Raw genomic sequence first — 20587 nt, forward strand, 5'->3', positions numbered from 1 at the left:
GTATCAAATCCTAACAAAGCAGATCCTCTTAGTATTATTAGTTCAAGGATCACAACCTCATTACAATTTCTTAACTTTCAAATTTCAAATAAAATCATTTTATAACAGTGACATTTTAAAATGAATCAGTCTCCATTATAAACCTCCAAGAACACTCATTTAAAAGTTAGTAAAAACAAAAACAAATACAAAAACAAAAAAAGAAAAATGGTCAGGGGTGGGAGACATGGCTCAGCACTTAAGAGCACTGGCTGGTATTCAAGAAGACTGGGATTCAATTTCCAGCGTCCATATGGAGGCTTACAACTGTTTATAACTCCAGTTCCAGGGCATTCAATACACTGACAGATCTACATGCAGGTTTCCATGTCTTTGTGTCTTCCTTCTGTGCTCCCGGGTTCTCAAGAGGTCACTTCTGTATACTGCTGTCCATTGGGCTTAACCAAGATTGCTACCTGCTCTGGTGATAATACACAATAAAAATGGCCCTTGACCAGAGGCCTAGATAAGAAACCATGAGACAATAAACATTCCACAGTGGGTTGGACCTCTCAAGAAAAAAAAAAAAGGAAAGCCAGTTCATAATGGTACTGAGTAGCCAGAATACTTCTGCCAAAGCTCCCAGAGTCAAGAGCCATTGGTCTATTTTTACTCCATTAACAGCAGCATGTACTCCAAGCTATGCTGGAGATCTCCCTCTTCCTTCAAATACTCCCACATTTTCAGTCAAAACCACTCCTGCTAAGACCTGGTCTCAAGTAAGTAGAAGAGGCTTCATCTTTCCTGTGTCTCCCAAGCTGCTCTCAACTTTCAGTTGCTTAGAAGCTAGGTGATCTGAATAGCTTCCTCATCACCACCAGTCACTCTATCTGCTTGTGAGACAAAGATTTTATCGATAAGATGATTCCTGTGAGCCAGAAGTCATCACTAGCAGATGCTTGCTCTGAATCTCAACATAGAGTTCAGAGGCAACTTAAGTTGTCTGGAGAGTGTGAGACAGATATGTGAAGGTTTGCAATTGTGTCACTGAATTTGATGTCCAAGCAGATAGTCTTCATTTGCATCCGTGCTACCTTTCCAGCAACCAGGAAGGTCTTAGAAAGAATTCTATGGGTCCTACCAAACTTATTAAGACTGAAAGTGCTGGCACAAGTATCTTCTTTTCCTGTCAGTCTTTATTCCAATGAAGGCTGTAGAATGCTTCATCTTCCTTTGAAACTTTGTAGAGATGGTTCTTAAATGATGACAGATTCCCAGAAAATGAGAACTGTCTGTTGGCTATGTATGAAAGCCAATCAGAAGGCCAAGAACTCATCTCCACAAAGTCCATTATTCCAGACACCCAGTTACAGAAGACAAACTGGAAAGACATCACCAAGCCCAGTTACCATTAGTCCCAGCTCCAGGAGGAATATCTGTGCATACTTTCACAGAAAGTCAAAAGATGACTTTTGTAGTCCTGAACACTCAACTGAATTATAGATTCTAACATGAAAGCTGACTGAATTTGGGTCTAGTCTACAAAGATGAAAAGAATTATAATCTGGTCTTTAAGAAAATGGCCGTCATGCTAAAATCCATAGACCCCAAGAAGCTAATTAACAAAAAGGGCTCTATGGAGGATATTTGAATCTTACTGAGGAGAAGGGAAAATAAAATAGACATTAGATGTGGATGGGGGGAAAGAATGGGGTGAAAGAAGGGGTGGGAGTGGAATGGGACGGATCAATTGTGGAGAGGATAGAGGGAGAACAACTGAAAGAACTGGAATTAGTAGTAGTGGTAGTGCACAACTCTTGGATGAGCTAGAAACTCTCAGGAATATATTAGGGTGACCCTTGCTAAGGCTTCTAGCAACAGTGGATATCGAACAATTAACAGCTAATTTCTATAAATAAGGCAAAACTTCAAATAGAGGGATGGGGACACCAACCCAGCCACAAAACCTTAGATCCACAGTTGGCTTGTCTGTAAGACGTGCAGAGATAGAGATGCAGCAAAATCTGAGGGAATGACCAATCACTTAGTGGCCCAACTGAGACCAATTCATGAGAAAGAGTCCATCCCTGACATGTTGACAATATTCTGCTATACTTACAGACAGGAGTCAGCATCTGAGAGGCTTCACTCAGCAGCTCATGGAAACAGATGCAGAGATCTACAGTCAAACATTGTGGAAGATATGGATGACTGATTGAAGGAGTTAGAGAAGTCAAGGATACAAGAAAACCTACAGAATCAACTAACCTGGGCCCATAGGTTCTCACAGAAACTAAACCACCAAGAAGGAAGCATGCATGGGACCTAGGACCTACGTAACAGCTATGCAGTTGGATCTTCCTCTGGACCCCTAACAGCAGGAGCAGGGGCTATCTCTGACTCTTTTGTCTGCTTTTGGCTCCCTTTTCCCTAACTGGACTGTCTTGTCAAATCTCAACAGAAGAAGATGAACCTAGTTCTATTGCAACTTGATATGCCAAGGCGTTGATATCCATGGGAGGATTCCACTTCTCTGAGGAGAAAGGGGGTTACCAGTTGAGTGAAGGGAGGGGAAGTGAGAGGGAGGGACTGGGAGAAAATGAAGGAGGGGAAGCTGCAGTTGGAATATAAGGAAAATAAATAAATTAATGGGAAAAAAGAAAATGATCATATTTTATTTTGGCAAGAGTCCTTCCAGTCTTTAGCTCACCTATTCATGTCCTGCCATCTTGTCTACATGCAGCTACCTGGGTGCTGTTTCTACTTCATCTGGTGAAATTTCATCTGTAGCTTTTTCTAGCTAACTATGATAATGACATCTAGCCCTTGGAGGTAGAAAGCAAGATATGTCTTTTGTTATCCTGAAACTTCTATGTTTAGCAGAAAGTGCCTGCTAGTCCAGCACTGGATGAAGGCCAGTCCAAGGACATCCTCTGCAAATGATGCCTTTAGCACACATGGTCTTGTTTGAAATATAAAATCTGTTCACTATTCTTTGTGTGTGTTTTTCAACATATATAAAAATATGATATCCACATAAATACATTTTATTGTTTTCATTTTTAAATGCAGGATCTTGACTCGAGGTCATGATTATTTCAAATGCAGTGATCAGTGTTGACTCTTTAGAAAGAGAGTAGGAGAAAACAACAGAAAGCTTGGTTTGGTTCCATAAAAGTTTATGGGCATCCAGCAGCTGTGTTTTTTGTTTTGGTTTGGTTTTTTGTTTTTGTAACCAGAGTTTAATCATAAAAAAGCATCAAAAATTGTGGTGGGAAGGGGAGGATGAGCTCGCTTTCCTTCTTTCTTCCTTCCTTCCTTTCTTTCTTTCTTTCTTTCTTTCTTCCTTCCTTCCTTCCATTTATTTATTTAGGTATTTATTTATTCATTTATTTATTTTTACACTCCAGATTTTATTCCCCTCCTGGCAACCTCCCAAGGGTTCCACATCCCATACCTCGTCCCTGGCCCCAGCACTGTCCCACCCAATCTCCACAAGGATGTCCCCATCCATTCCACCAGATCTCTAAACTTCTTTGGGTTTCCAGTCTCTTAAGGATTAGGTGCATCTTCTCTGACTGAAGCCAGTCCTGGAAGTCCTCTGCTGTATATGTGTTGGAGAACTCATCCCAGCTGGTGTATGCTGCCTAGTTGGTGACCCGGTGTCTGAGAGATCACATGGTTACCCTCCTCCTTAGCTTCTTCCAGCTTTTCCCTAATTCAACCAGAGGGGTCAGCAGTTTCTGTTCTTTGGTTGGGTGTACATATCTGCCTCTGCCTCTTCCAGCTGCTTGTTGGGTCTTTTGGAGAGCAGCAGTAATGATAGGTCCCTTTTTGTGAACACCCCATAGCTTCAGTAATGGTGTCAGGTCTTGGGGCCTCCCATAGAGCTGGAACCTACTTTGGACCTGTCACTGGACCTTCTTTTCCTCAGGCTCTTCTCAATCCATCTCTGCATTTCTTTCACACAGGAAGGATTATGGGTCAAAGCTTTAACTGTGAGACAGCAACCCCATCACTCACTTGATGCCCTGTCTTTCTCCTGGAGGTGGATTCACTAAGTTCCTTCTCCACACTGAAGAACCTTTCATCTAAACCCCTGCCCCAACCCACCCCAACCACTGAGAGTTTCACACTTCCCAGGTCTCAGGTACATTCTAGAGGATCCTCCCAACCTCCTTCCTACTGAGGTCACCTGTTTTCATTCTTTCTGCTGGCCCTCAGGGCTTCAGTCCTTTTCTCCCACCCAATACCAAATCATGTTCTTTTCTTCCACACCCCCATCTCCTTTTCTTCCCTCTACCTCCCTTCCTCCCTCCCTACCTCCCTCCCTCCTGTGGTTGCTTTCTTCTCCCTTCCAAGTGGAACTGAGGCATCCTCACTTGAGCCCTTAAGCTAGTTGATCTTTTTGAGTTCTGTGGACTGTACCTTGGGTATTCTGTACTTTTTTGGGCTAATATCCACTTATTAGTGAGAACATAACATGCATGTCCTTTTGGATCTGAGTTACCTTACTCAGGATGACATTTTCTAGTTCCATCCATATTTGCCTGCAAATCTCAGGATGTTCTTATGTCCTCATTCTTAATAACTGAGTAGTATTCCAATGTGTAAATTAACCACATTTTCTGTATCCTTTCTTCTGTCATGGGACTTCTGGGTTCTTTCCATCTTCTGGCTATTGTAAATATGGCCCCTATGAACTTAGTGGTGTATGTGCTCCTGTGGCATGGTGCGGCATTTTGGGGTATACTCCCAAGAGTAGTATTTTTGGATCTTTAGGTAGGTCTATTTCCAATTTTCTGAGGAATCTCCAAATTGATTTCTATAGTGGTTGCACCAGTTTGCAATCCCACCAGCAATGGAGGAGTGTTCCTCTTTCTCCACATCTTCAGCATGTGTTGTCACCTGAGATTTTGATCTTAGCCATTCTAACTGGTGTAAGGTGGAATCTCAGGGTCATTTTGATTTGCATTTTTCTGATAACTAAGAACTTTGAACATTTCTTTAGGTGCTTCCCAGTCATTCAAGATTCCTCTTTTGTGAATTCACAGTTTAGTTCTACACCTCATTTTTTGATTGGGTTATTTGTTTTTTTTGGTGGTAAGCTTCTTGACTTCTTTATATATTGTGGATATTAGCCATCTATCAGATGTGTGGTTAGTGAAGATCTTTTACCATTGTGTAGGATGCTGATTTGCCTTATTGACTATGTCCTTTGTCTTACAGAAGCTTTCCAGTTTCATGAGGTTTCATTTATGAATTCTTGATCTTAGAGCATGAGCCATTGAAGTTTTGTTTAGGAAATTTCTGCATATGCCAATGAGTTCAAAGCTCTATTCCTCTTTCTCTTCTATTAGATTCAGTGTATCTGATTTAATGTTGAGGTCCTTGGTCTACTTGGACTTGAGCTTTGTGCATGATGACAAATATGGTTCTATTTTCATCTTTCTACATACAGACAGCCAGTTATACCAGCACCATTTATTGAAGATGCTTTCTTTTATCCATTGTATATTTTTGGATCCCTTGTCGAAGATCAAGTGTGTGTAAGTCTGTGGTTTTATTTATGGGTCTTCAATTCTATTCCATTGATCAACCTGTCTGTCTCTGTACCAATATCATGCAGTTTTTTAATCACTATTGCTCTGTAGTAGAGCTTGAGGTCAGGAATGGTAATTCCCTCAGCTGTTCTTTTATTGTTAAGAATTGTTTTGTTCCCTGCAGTCCAGACACTGCCCAGACCTGAAGGGACCTGGTCAACAGCTCCCTGCACCAAAGTCCCATGGGAGGGAGAGCTAAACCTTCAGAGGGGCAGACACGCCAGGGAAGCCAGAAGAGACTACACTCTGCCCACATTTCTGACTCCAGGAACACCTAACACCATCTGGGACCTGGTGCACTGGAACCCTGGAAATCTGGGACCTGCCCTCATGGGGCCCCAGAAGGATGGGACCACAGGGACCAAATTTCTACTCCAAGTGAACTGCCCCTCCTGGTTGCTGCCCCTCATGGAGAGCTCAAAAAGCAGCCCCCAGGAGCAACTTCAGCCAGGACCACAGGTAAGACCAATTTTTCTGCTCCAAGTGACCTGCCCAGGACTCAGGACACACGCCCCACAGGAACAGCTGAAACCAGTAGACAGGGACCTATGACGCAATTTGTTCCTATAACTGGAAAGAAATCAGGAAACAGGTCTTCAGCATTCCAGACACACAGGCCTACAGGACACTCTAGCCACTGTCAGAAATAGCAGAGCAGGGTAACACCAGAGACAACATGATGGTGAGTGTCAAGCGCAGGAAACCAACAACAGAAACCACATGGCAATCATCAGAGCCCACCTCCCACCCAAAACACTGAATATCCAAACACAAAAAAGCAAGATCTAGATTTAAATCACATTTGATCATGATGATGGAGACTTTAAGAAAGACATAAAGAACTCCCTAAGAGAAATGTGAAAAAACACAAGTAAACAATTAGAAGCCCTTAGAGAGGAAACAAAAAAAATCCCTAAAAGAATTACAGGAAAACACAATCAAACAGCTGAAGGAATTGAAAATGGAAATAGAAGCAATAAAGAGAGCACAAAGGGAAACAACCCTGGATATAGAAAACCAAAGGAAGAGAAAGGAGTTACAGATACAAGCATCACCAACAGAATACAAGAGATAGAAGAGAGAATCTCTGGAGCAGAAGATTCCAAAGAAATCATCAACACAACAGTCAAAGATAATGTAAGACAGACAAAGCTACTGGTCCAAAACATACAGGAATCCTGGACAAAATAAGAAGATCAAACCTAAGGATAATAGGTATAGAAGAGAGTGAAGACTCCCAACTCAAAGGACCAGTAAATATCTTCAACAAAATCATAGAAGAAAACTTCTTTAACCCAAAAGAAAGAGATGCCCCACAAGAGGGGCCTACAGCTAAATAGATTAGACCAGAAAAGAAACCCCTGGTCACATGGGTCCAACAAATGCACAAACAAAGAAAGAATTATGAAAAGCAGTAAGGAAAAAGGTCATAACATATAAAGGCAGAACTGTCAGAATCACGCCCTCACCAGAAACTGGAAAGCTCAGAAAGATATCATACAGACCCCACCCAGACCAGGTTACTTGTTCCAGCAAAACCCAATTAACATAGATGGAGAAACCAAGATATTCCATGACAAAACCAAATTTACACAATATCTTTCACAAATCCTGCCTACAAAGGATAATAAATGGTAAAGCCCAACTAAGGACACTGCACCCTAGAAAAAGCAAGAAAAATCATCAGTAAACAAAACAAAGAGAAGAAAAGCACACAAACATAATCCCACATCCAACACATGAATATATAACAGGGAAGCAAGAATCACTATTCCAATGTTCTCAACATCACGGCTAAAAAAAAGAACATGGATTAACAAACTGCATACACAATGAGGACCCTACATTCTGCTGCCTACAGGAAACACACCTCAGAGACAAAGACAGAAACTACCTCAGAGTGAAAGGCTGGAAAACAACTTTCCAAGAAAATGGTCTGAAGAAGCAAGCTGGAGTAGCCATTCTAATATCAAATAAAATCGATTTTCAACCAAAAGTCATCAAAAAAGATAAGAAAGAACACTTCATATTCATCAAAGGAAAAATCCACCAAGATGAACTCTCAATTCTAAATATCTATGCGCCAAATACAAGGGTACCTACATAAATAAAAGAAACCTTACTAAAGCTCAAAGCGCACATTGCACCTCACACAATAATAGTAGGAGATTTCAACACCCCACTCTCATCAAAGGACAGACCATGGAAACAGATTAAACAGAGACATAGACAGACTCTGAGAAGTCATGAACCAAATGGACTTAACAGATATTTATAGAACATTCTATCCTAAAAGAAAAAGTTATACCTTCTTCTCACCACTTCATGGTACTTTCTCCAAAATTGACCATATAGTTGGTCATAAAACAGACCTCAATAGATACAGAAAGATAGAAATAATCCCATGCATCCTATCAGACCACCACTGGCTAAAGCTGTTCTTCAATAACAGTAAGGGAAGAACGCCCACATATACATGGAAATTGAACAATGCTCTACTCAATGATAGCCTAGTCAAGGAAGAAATAAAGAAAGAAATTAAAGACTTTTTAGAATTTAATGAAATTGAAGGTACAAATACCAAACTTGTGGGACAATGAAAGCTGTGCTAAGAGGAAAACTCATAGCTCTGAGTGCCTGAAGAAAGAAACAGGGAGAGAACATATATCAGCAGCTTCTAAAACTCTAGAACAAAAAGGACAAATACAAAGAGGGATAGAAGACAGGAATAATCAACTCAGAGCTCAAGTAGAAACAAAAGGACTTTACAAAGAATCAACAGAACCAAAAGTTGGTTCTTTGAGAAAATCAACAAGATAAACCCTTCGGCAGACTAATGAGAGGACACAGAGAGTGTGTCTAAACTAACAAAATCAGAAATGAAATGGGAGACATAACTACAGATTCAGAGGAAATTCAAAAAAATCATCAGATCTTACTACAAAAGCCTATATTCAACAAAACTTGAAAATCTGCAGGAATGGACAATTTCCTAGACAGATACCAACTCAAAGTTAAACCAGGAACAGATAAACCATTTAAAACAACCCTGTAACTCCGAAGTTTTGAAAACAGTCATTAAAAAAGGTCTCCAATAAAAAGGGGAGCCCAGGTCCAGAAGGTTCATAAAATCAGACCTTCTGTAAAACTTCATACCACTACTAATCAAACTATTCCACAAAATTAAAAACAGTTGGAGGCTCCTTCCATGAAGCCATAATTAGTCAAAACACCCAACAAAGAGAACTTCAGACCAAATGGTACAAAAAGCTCAATGAAATTGTTAAACCTAAACCAGGACCAGCAGTGGAAACTTGAAGGGGGATATAAGCCAAGATCAAGGACTAAGTAACTGATATAATATCTAATGGAATATCCTAGTAAGATCACCAGACTTGTTACCAGGAAGCCCTGGGTCCAGACTGAACCCCCAGTGAACATGATTGTTGGGGGAGGGCAGACAGATGGGAGGGAACACCCAAAGGGAGGGGAGGGGCTAGGGGATGTTGTATAAACCGGGAAAGGGAATAACACTGAAACTATAAATAAGAAATATCAAGTTAATAAAAAATATTCAAACCAAACTAAGAGCACATCAAAAACATGATCAAGTATCTTTCCCAAATCCAGGATGGTTTAATATCTGAAACCATCAACGTGATCCACTATATAAACAAACTGAAAGAACAAAACCACATGATCATTTCATTAGATGCTGAGAAAGCATTTGACTAAATTCAACACCCCTTCATGATAAAAGTCCTGGAAAGAATAGGAATTCAAGGACCATACCTAAACATAGTAAAAGCCATATACAGCAAACCAGTGGCTAACATTAAACTAAATGGAGAGAAACTTGAAGCAATCCCACTAAAATCAGGGACTGGACAAGGCTGCCCACTCTCTCCCTACTGATTCAATATAGTTCTTGAAGATCTAGCCAGAGCAATCAGACAACAAAAGGAGATCAAAGGGATACAGATTGGAAAAGAAAAAGTCAAAAATCACTATTTGCAGATGATATGATAGTATATTTAAGTGATCCCAAAAGTTCCTCCAGAGAACTACTAAAGCTGATAAACAACTTCAGCAAAGTGGCTGGGTATAAAATTAACTCAAATAAATCAGTAGCCTTCCTCTACACAAAAGAGAAACAAGCCGAGAAAGAAATTAGGGAAACAACACCCTTCATTATAGTCTCAAATAATAAAAAATAACTCAGTGTGACTTTTACCAAGCAAGTGAAAGATCTGTATGATAAGAACTTCAAGCCTCTGAAGAAAGAAACTGAAGAAGATCTCAGAAGATGGAAAGGTCTCCCATGCTCATATATCGGCAGGATTTTTTTTTTTCTTTTTTTTTTTTTTTTTTTTTTATTAAAATTTCTTATATACATTTGAGGTTATTCCTTTCCGGTTTCGGGCAAACATCCCCTCCTCCTCCCCTTCTTTATGGGTGTTCCTCCCCATCCTCCCCCTTGCTGCCCTCCCAAAACTAGTTCACTGGGGTTCAGTCTTAGGACCAAGGGCTTCCCCTTCCACTGGAACTCTTACTAGGCTATTCAAAAAAACCTATGAGGTTGGAGACAGGGTCAGTCCATGTATAGTCTTGAAGAGGTAGTGGCTTAGTCCCTGGAAGCTCTGGTTGATTTGGCATTGTTGTTCATATGGGGTCTCGGAGCCTTCAAGCTCTTTTTCAGTCCTTTCTAAGATTCTGTCAATGCGGGTCCCGTTCTCAGTTGAGTGGTTTAATGATGGCATTCACCTATGTATTAGCGGTATTCTGGGTATGTCTCTCAGGAGAGATCTACATCCGGTTCCTGTCGGCCTGCACTTCTTTGCTTCATCCACTTGTCTAATTGGGTGGCTGTATATGTATGGGCCACATGTGGGGCAGGCTCTGAATGGGTGTTCCTTCTGTCTCTGTTTTAATCTTTGCCATTCTCTATTCCCTGCCAAGGGTATTCTTGTTCCCCCTTTTAAAGAAGGGGTGAAGCATTCACATTTTGATCATCCGTCTTGAGTTTCATGTGTTCTAGGCATCTAGGGTAATTCAAGCATTTGGGCTAATAGCCACTTATCAATGAGTGCATACCATGTGTGTTTCTCTGTGATTGGGTTAGCTCACTCAGGATGATATTTTCCAGTTCCAACCATTTGCCTACGAATTTCATAAAGTCATTGTTTTTAATAGCTGAGTAATATTCCATTGGGTAGATGTACCACATTTTCTGTATCCATTCCTCTGTTGAAGGGCATCTGGGTTCTTTCCAGCTTCTGGCTATTAAAATAAGGCTGCTAAGAACATAGTGGGAGCATGTGTCTTTTATATGCATCTTTTGGGTATATGTCAAGAGAGCCCCAAGCTGGATCCTCAGGCAGTTCAATGTCCAATTTTCTGAGGAACCTCCTAGACTGATTTCCAGAATGTTTGACCAGTCTGAAATCCCACCAACAATGGAGGAGTGTTCCTTCTTTCTCCACATCCTACAGCATTTGCTGTCACCTGGAGTTTTTATCTTAGCCATTCTCACTGGTGTGAGGGAAATCTGGTTGTTTTGAAATTCATTTATGACTAAACATTTTTTAGGTGTTTTCTCAGCCATTCAGCATTCCTCAGCTGTGGGTCTTTGTTTAAGCTCTGAACCCATTTTTAATATGCTATTTGTCTCCCTGCAGTCTAACTTCTTGAGTTCTTTGTATATTTTGGATATAAACCCTCTATCTGTTGTAGGATTGGTAAAGATCTTTTCCCAATCTGTCGGTTGCCATTTTGTCCTAACGACAGTGTTCTTTGCCTTATACAACATTTGCACTTTTATGAGATCCCATTTTTCTATATTATGGAATAGTTTGAGGAATATTGGTATCAGGTCTTCTTTGAAGGTCTGGCAGAATTCTGAACTAAATCCATCTAACCCTGGACTTTGTTTTGGTTGAGAGGTTTTTTTAATGACTTCTATTTCCTATGGGATATGGGCCTTTTTACAAAGTTTACCTGTTCTTTATTTAACTTTGGTAGGTGATATCTATCTAAAAAAAAAAAAACCATCAATTTCATCTAGATTTTCTAGTTTTGTTTAGTATAGGCTTTTGTGGTAAGATCTAATGATTTTTTTAATTTCCTCTGTTTCTGTTATTATATCTCCCTCTTCATTTCTGAATTTTTTAATTTGGATACTGCCTCTCGGTCCTTTAGCTAGTTTGGCTAGGAGCTTATTGTTCTTGTTGATTCTATCAAAGAACCAGCTTTTGGTTTTGCTGTTTCTTTGTATAGTTCTCTTTGTCTTTATTTGGTTGATTTCAGCCCTGAGTTTGACTATTTCCTGCCTTGTACTCTTCTTGTTTGATTTTGCTTCTTTCCGTTTTAGAAATCTCAGGTGTGCTGTTAAGTTGTTAGCATAAGATCTCTTCCATTTCTTTACCAGTATACTTAGTGCTATGAATTTTCATCTTAGCACTGCTTTCATTGTGTCTCATAGGTTTGGGTATGATGCGTTAACATTTTCATTAAATTCCAGGAGAATTTTTCTTTCTTTCTTTATTTCGTCCAAATTATCATTGAGTAGAGAGTTATTCAGTTTCCACATGTATGTGGGTTTTCTGTTGCTTTTTCTATTATCATAGACCAGCTTTAGGTCATGACAGCCTGACAGGATGCACAGGATTATTTCAATCTTCTTGTATCAGTTGAGCTTTTTTTGTGTGTGTGACCAATTATATGGTCGATTTTGGAGAAGGTACCATGAGGTGCTGAACAGAAGGTGTATTATTTTGTTTTAGGGTGAAATGTTCTGTAGATATCTATTAATTCCATTTGATTCATAACCTCTATTAGTTTCACTGTGTCTTTGTTTAGTTGCTGTTTCAATGACCTGTCCATTGGTGAGCGTGGGGTGTTGAAGTCTCCCACTATTATTGTGTGGGTTTCAATGTGTGTTTTGAGCTTTACTAAAGTTTGTTTTATGTATGTGGATGTCCTTGCATTTGGAGCATAGATGTTCAGAATTGAGATTTTCTCTTGGTGGATTTTCCCTTTGATGAATATGAATTGTCCTTCCTCATCACACTTGATAATTTCTGATTGAAAATCTATTTTAATGGATATTAGGATGGTAATTCAAGTTTGTTTCTTGGGACCATTTGCTTGAAAGACCTTTTTCCAGCCTTTTACTCTGATATAATGTCTGTCTTTGTTAATGAGGTGAGTTTCTTGTATGCAGAAAAATGCTGGACCTGTTTGCGTATCGAGTCTGTTAGCTTATGTCTTTTTATAACTGAGTTGAGTCCATGAATATTGAGAGATATTAAAGATGGATGATTGTTGGTTCCTGTTATATTTGCTTTTGTAGGTAACTTTATGTGCTTGTGGTCTCTCCTTTTGGCTTTGTTGTGAGATGCTTAATATCTTGTCTTTTCTTTGGTAGAGGTAACTTCCTAGTATTGGAGTTTTCCTTCTAGGATCCTCTGTGGGGCTAGATTGGTAGATAGATACAGTTTGAATTTGTTTTTTTTTCCTACAATATTTTGAATTTGTTTTTTTCCTACAATATTTTGGTTTCTCCATCTATGTTCATTGAGAGTTCTGCTGGGTATAGTAACCTGCTGTGTTCTCTTCAAGCCTGCATGACCTCTGACCAGGATCTTCTAGTTTTCATAGTCTCTGTTGAGAAGTCTGGTATAATTCTGATAGATCTGCCTCTGTATGTTACTTAGCCTTTTCCCCTTGCTTCTTTTAAAATTTCTTTGTTCTGTGCATTTAGTGTTTTGATTATTATGTGACAAAAAGATTTTCTCTTCTGGTCCCATTTTTTGGTGTTCTGTAGGCTTCTTGTATCATTATGGCCATCTCTTTCTTTAGGTTAGGAAAGTTTTTTTCTGTGATTTTGTTGAATGCATATTCAGGTCCTTTGAGCTGGGAATCTTCATTTTCCTCTACTCCAATTATTCTTAGATTTGGTCTTTTCATTGTGTCCTGAATTTCCTGGATGTTTTGTGTTAGGAGTTTATATGTTTTGAATTTTCTTTCATCACCTGTCAATCTCTTCTACCATACCTTCTGGAACTGAGATTCTGTCTCCTATCTCCTGTATTCTGTTGGTGATACTTACATCTATAATTCCTGACCTCTTTCCTAGGTTTCTTATGTCCTGGTTTGCCTCCATTTGTGTTTTCTTTATTGTTTCTACTTCCACTTAGTGGTCTGGGACCGCTTATGCAATTCTTTCACCTGTTTGATTATGTTTTCCTATATTTCTTTAAGGGATTAATTTGTTTCCCTTTTAAGGGCCTCTACCTGCTTACTGTGCTTTCCTGTATTTATTTCATTGAGTAATTTATATCCTCCTTACAGGACTCTATTATCTTCATGAGATAGAATTTTAGGTCAGCTTCCTGATTTTCAGGTATGTTGGTGTATGCAGGGGCTTGCTGTGGTGGGAGAATTGGGATCTGATGATGCCCATGTTTATTAACTTCTGTTGCTTATGGTCTTGTGCTTGTCTATAACCATGTGGTTGTTGCTAGTGTTTGCTGGTCTGGGTCACTCTGTCTAGGGTCTGCCTTTTTTGTCTCTGGGTTGCAGTAGGTCTCCTGTTAGTCCTGTGGCCCTGGCTGTAGCAGACCTCCTGTGGGGCCTTCCAACTGGAGGGTATTCAGAGAGGCATAGAAGCTGCTGATTTGTTGCCCTGACTGCAGTAGATCTCCTGGGAGGCCTTCAGACTGTTGGGTCTTCAGAGGATCAGTCACCCTGTTGTCCTGTGAGAAGCTGTTCTCTGGGGTAGAGGGGACAGGAGATCAATGGACTATAATTTCTGTTTCCTTGTGTGCAGCCACATTCCAGAGAGGTTTTCAGTCTTTTGGGTCAGTGGCCCTGAATGCTTCAGAGCCCCTCAGAGGTCTTCAGACTATGGTGTCAATTGCCCTGTTGCCCTGTGTACAGAGGAACTCCTGGGATGCCTTTAAGCTGTGGTGTCCTTGGTGCAGTGGATCTCCTGGGATGTCTCCAGTTGTAGTGCCAGATGCCCTGGGTACAGCAGATCTCCTGGGATGTCTTAGTATGTGGTATCAAATGTTTTGAGCAAAGTGGTTCTTTTGGTATGCTTCAGGAGATGATGTCAAATGTTCTGAGTGCACTGGGTCCTCTGTATGTCTGAGGATATGGCTTCTTGCTGGGAGCAGACTTGCCTAGCAGTCTGTCCCAACAGAAAAGGAACAGACAGAAGGGGATTGGTATTCATCAGGTGGGGTTTGAGGGAAGTGGTGGGTCCCCGATCCATGGGCCCCCAGCTGGGAGACTTGGGGGATGGCTCTCACCAAATGCTGAGTGTAGCAGATCTTCTGGTATGTCTGAAGATATAGCCTCTTCCAGGGAGCAGACCAGCTAGCAGTCTGTCCCAGCAGAAAGGTGAGCACTTTCTTGATAGAGATGCTTTATAAAATGAGGAAGCACTGAAACCAGGGCTTACATTTAGGTGTGGCAGTTCTCAGTTCCCTAGGGTCTGTGACTTTTTTTTAATAATGTCATCGGATTTTTAAAATAAAGTAATTTCTTTCTGGTGTTTTTATAAAAGATGAGAGTACTGAATTGAAACTCCTGAACCTAGAAAACAAACCTTGTTTGTTTGTTCACTTGTTGATTTTACAAAAGGCATTAGCTTTCTATTAAATCAGTATGCAAGTAACCCATACAACCACCAAGAACAAAGAAAAAACCCAAAACAAAAAAAAAAAAAAAAAAATAAAAACTCAAAACCAAAACAAAATAAAAACAACAAAAACACACACAAACACACAACATTTTGTCAAGATGGTTAGTACAAAGGCTGTGTCAGTTGCCACTAAATAATATTGGAAACACTTTAACCTACACGTCAGTCCTCATGAAACTAGCATCATTATATCTCCCTTGGCAGTGCCTTGGAGAGAAACTTTAAGTCCAAGGCAAGGTGTTCCCTTACAGTTAGGAAAGAGTTTGGTTTATTCGAATCCCTGGGGACTACTTAAACTTAATTGTATTCTTGAGATTTTTTTTTTATTAAAACCTCTAAATCCTTTGAGATTGTAAGTTAAGTTTATAAAATAAACAGGACCAAATATGTTATGTAATAAGCGTTAGTTTTCTGTGGTGGTTTTATTCAAGAAAAAAATTACTACAGGATGTCAGATTACAGTTAAATCCACACACAGGACAGCTTTAGCCGAGTGCTGAAGAATCTATTGTGATGTTCTCTTTTAAGTATTAGGCAGTAGGATAGTATTTTTACCAATGCATACCAGCCAATAATATGAATATCTATTTCTTTGAAAGCCAGTGGTACTGGTCGGTAAAGCAGATGCTTTTTTTTCTTCTTTTTGCTGGTTATTTTATTTATTTACATTTGAAATGCTATCTCCCTTCCTGGTTTCCCCTCTGCAAACCCCATATCCCCGCCCCCTCGCCCCTGCTTCCATGAGGGAGTTCTCCTACCAACCCCCTCTTGCCTCAGTGCCCTAGCATTGCCCTACTCTGGGTCATCAAGCCTCCACATGACCAAGGGGCTCCCCTCCTGGTGATGCTGGATAAGACCATCCTCTAAAGCAGATGATTTGTGTTCACATCTGGCAGCACGGCCAAGTGAAGCTGGGGTTAGAGGCGGTCAGAATCTGCAGGTTCTATTTGGAAAACTAGTGCCACAAATGGATGTCAAAGTCAGATGTAACAAAGTAGTAATTATTCCTGTCTATTTTTTAGTATCAGGCTCTTAACTGACCCTGAATAATAAGCTTTTTACCTCACCTGGTGTCCTTTCCCAAGATTTTTACGGTGACCTGGAAGCAATCCTCACAAAAAGAAGTAATAATCTAGAGTCCTTTGTACTTTCTCATGGAGGAAAGTGGGTTAGTTTCCAAATATATAATCTAGTTCAAACTAAAAGAGGTTTTAATACATGTCTTCATCAAAATTTTTAATAAAAACAGAAAGAAAAACAAAAAACCAACAAAACAAAGCCCCCAAAAGTATACCCAAGTATAAAAAGCTTTTAAAGAAAATTTGTAGCCACCCTAAGAAAATGAGTCACCCAGATCCACATTGAGTATTTCAAGCTTTCTGATTTCAGACCATGGCCCTCCAACCACTTCATATTAATTCGCAAGCCCCACCATTTTATATCTGATGCCTCAAGCATACCTTATGTTTTTCACAAGATAAAGCAGCATATCGATTTCAGAAGTTAGATTTTTACCACCTAAGATATATAACATTCTACTAAAATGTTTTTTAAGACTAAGCATTTAATCCCATTTTGTTCATAAGCGATGTAGGGTTTTCTTCTATTATGTTATTACTTTTATTTTCAACAATTTCCTACATCCATACAATTGAGTGTCATTGACTTCATGCCTCCCAATACCCCATTTTGTCTACACTCACACTCCTGCTGACCCTGATCTTATTCTCAACCAGCCCTCTTCTTTTTACATGTCTTCTTGTGTATATTCAGCTCTTGTGCAAATGGTCACAGCTACTATATATTCATTGCTGCAATGGTTCTATATATCCTGTCCAGAAGACAGTATTCCAAGGAACTGTTTCCTATCTTCTTGCTCTTACAGTCTCTCCAACATCTATCCATCATGTTTCCTAGACCTTAGAAAGAAGGCACAGATGTCCTGTATAGGGTGTTTGTTTGTTTGTTTGTTTGTTTTACAACAGTCACAAAGTCATCTCACATTGCCTATTTATGAGTCTCTACTATGGCCCATTGAGAAAAGAAGCTTTTTTGACCAAGGTTGAAAGCAGTACTAATTTATGAATATAAACCAAAATATTTATAAGGCAGATTAAATTACATGCTCACTTACTAAAACATCAGTAGTAGATCTCTCTGTAGGGTCTGCAGCCTCACCATCCATAAGATTTTGAACAGATTTACAGTACCTGGCATGCATTCTATCCTATAAACTTGGCTATAGATCCAGTCAGAAAGAGATTGGTAACCTCCAGTATAGCTATACCACTGTGGTATCAGTAGTCATACTTCCCTAGTAGGTCTTTCTGCACTGTAGAATGCAGGGGCCACTGTCAGATAAGACTGTTGATGAATTCTCCCACAATAGCTTGCATGCATAGGACCGTCAAACACTATGAACACTAGCCAGAAGGGAGAACGTGTTCAGTTCATTTATGGTTTTATTTCTCCATGGCCTGTGTCTAAAGTGTGTGATGTGTTCAGCAGTGCAGTCTTAACTTCCAGTTCTAGTAGGAAACCAAGAACAATGACAATAATGGGTTTTGCTATATAAACCTCTGAGGAGTGATTGTTAAACAACTCATGTGGAGTTTGGTTTAAAAGCCTATGACTACTGGCAACACTATTGTCTATCCATGCATGATACCTTCATTCAAGACATTTTATTTCTTAGGCTTACTGTTTTAGTTACTCTATAAACCAGTAGGCTTGAAAACTCATATAGAAACCTACTCCTTGTGAGGCATATGAGCTTTATTATGAAATTTTCTTATACTGCACTGATTTTTAGGAACCTATATGACACAATGTAGCAGAAATAATTCTGTCTCCCCAAAAATAAAATGTACCAAAATGCACATGCTTTTATTAATATAACAAAGCACCCAAATACAATTAACTTTATACAGGGAAATATTTTCTGTCTGGTAGTTTTGGAGGTTGAAAATCCAAGTAGTATATCATAGGATTGGAAGGCAACTTTTAGCATCATTGTTTAAGATTGAAATAGCGATGGCAACTGTACATGTGAGATCAAGTTCAATGCAGAGTTCAAGCCCTAAACATGTCAGCCTTTAGAAGACATTTGATATCTAAACTGTACTGTTGGACATATAAAACAGTTCTTACGAGTGAAATGGCTCAGCATACAAAAGTTGACATCACCCAAGAATCTTACTTCAGTCCTTAGAACCCACACAGTAGAAGAAAAGCAATTTCTTTGGGTTGCCCTGGGACTTTCACACAACCCTTTCTTAAATCTTTAGAATTTTAGAACTCTAGCTAAGGCATCATATGACTTACTGTCTGATGGCAGTTTTCTATCAACACTCAACATGGCACTTTTTGGAATATTGAAAACAGAAGAGATGAAACATGAAGGGCTAGGTAGCCTCATTTAGAAGAGCATTAAGCTTTCAACAAAGTCAGTGTGATACCAATAGAGTTAGCTTTTTTGTTGTTGCAGAATTTTAAAAACTCTAAAAAAATATATGGTATAAAGAAAATCAAGAATAAACATAAAATAAAAGAATGTTAAATAAAATAGCATGAAGGGATTACTGTATTCTGTATCAGTGATCATAATAATTATTACAAAATTATAGTTGTTAAAGGAATATATAATTGATACAGTGAAACTCAATGTATAAAATACTAATGATAAAGAACAGAGTAAATTAAGGTAATCATTAAATTAAGAACTGTGTTCATGAAGAGAAAATATCAAAAGGAAACAAAAGAAGAAATAGGGATTAGTAATATAAAGACCTGTTTCAATAGGCAAGATTATTCATAAAATGTAATATACAATATACCAAAAAGAAATTAAAACAATAAGTACTACTAGTAATCACAAAATTAAAAGTAAACTCTTTTTTAAGACTTATTCATTTATTATATATAAGTACACTACAGCTGTCTACAGACACACCAGAAGAGGTCATCAGATCTCATTACAGATAGTTGTGAGCCACCATGTGGTTGCTGGGTTTTGAACTCAGGACCTCTCGAAGAACAGTTAGTGTTTTAAGCACTGAGCCGTCTCTCCCAAAAGTAAACTTATTATAAAGTCACTATAAATCAGAAGGAAAAAAACCAAAGATCGTAAAGATGGAGGGGGCTGAAGAGATATCTCATGAAGTAGTCAATATAATCAAAAAGACCTAAGCTTGTCTGCCCAGCAGACAATGTAAAAGCTGAATGCTATTTTGTACTTGTGATTCAGAGATGGATCACTCTGGTCAGCTAGCATAGCCAAGTCAGTGAGCTCAAAATTTAGTGAGAGACACTATCTCAAAAAATAAAGGAGAGATCAACTGAAGAAGACACTGGGTACCTATATGTTTCTATTTTACACAGGCATACAAATATGTGCATAAATGCAGACATAGCGGAGAAGAATGAGTTAAACACCAAGGGTAAAAGGTTGACAATATAAAATATTGGTTAGACATTTTGTGTTGTCTCTTAAAATGAAGATGTGAATGTTTTACTCATGCAATGACATAGAAGCTTCCCCAAAGACATTCATAGCCTCACACTTCAAGGTTGTCATAAAGTCCATGGGACAAACAAGGTGAATGGCATGTCACCTTGGATTCTTGACTATAAAATTACCCTCTGCAATGACTACTATTAACTATGAATTTGGCAGGATCAAGAGTCACTTAGGAGACAAACTTCTAGACTTGATTGAGAGAGTTTTTCTAGGTTGGGTTTATAAGGTGAGGATGCCCACCCTGAAAGTATTCCATGGGCTTGGTGTAACACTGAATGAAAATGAGAGCATGAGATAAGCACCAAAATTCATCTCTGTTCCTGAACATAGACGTCATAGAAGAGCTGCCTAACACTCCTGTCACCACGCCTTCCCACTGTGCCCTCCAACTGTCAGCCAAAATCAACCTTTACTTCCTTAAGTTAACTTTACCAAGTATTTTGCCACAGGGACAAAAAAAGAGTAAATAACACACCCCCTTTTATCCTCCATTCCCTCAGTCTCCTTTTAATAAAGATTTGAATGTCCAGAGTGACCTTAGAAACAGGACTAATGAGTGTTCCTAAGAGCTGGGGTAACTTTTATAAGATTTTATGGAAGCTGCAAATGAACTTTCATTGTATGAAGTCGCTACAAGCTGAGGATTAATCCATGAAAGCAGCTAGAACGTTGTTGTGTGCATATTAGTGTATGCACCTATGCGTGCGCGCACAGACACACACACACACACACACACACATACACACACACACACATTCATCATTCTCATTATGAAAA

At 39.2% G+C, this 20587-nt stretch overlaps 1 pseudogene; it reads left to right on the forward strand.

Moving 5' to 3' along the window:
* The first annotated feature begins 354 nt into the window (after nucleotides 1-354).
* On the forward strand, nucleotides 355-1482 carry LOC116904395 (annotated as a pseudogene).
* Nucleotides 1483-20587: the final 19105 nt, after the last annotated feature.

Source organism: Rattus rattus, chromosome 6 (genome assembly GCF_011064425.1).
Source record: "Rattus rattus isolate New Zealand chromosome 6, Rrattus_CSIRO_v1, whole genome shotgun sequence".
NCBI lineage: Eukaryota > Metazoa > Chordata > Mammalia > Rodentia > Muridae > Rattus > Rattus rattus.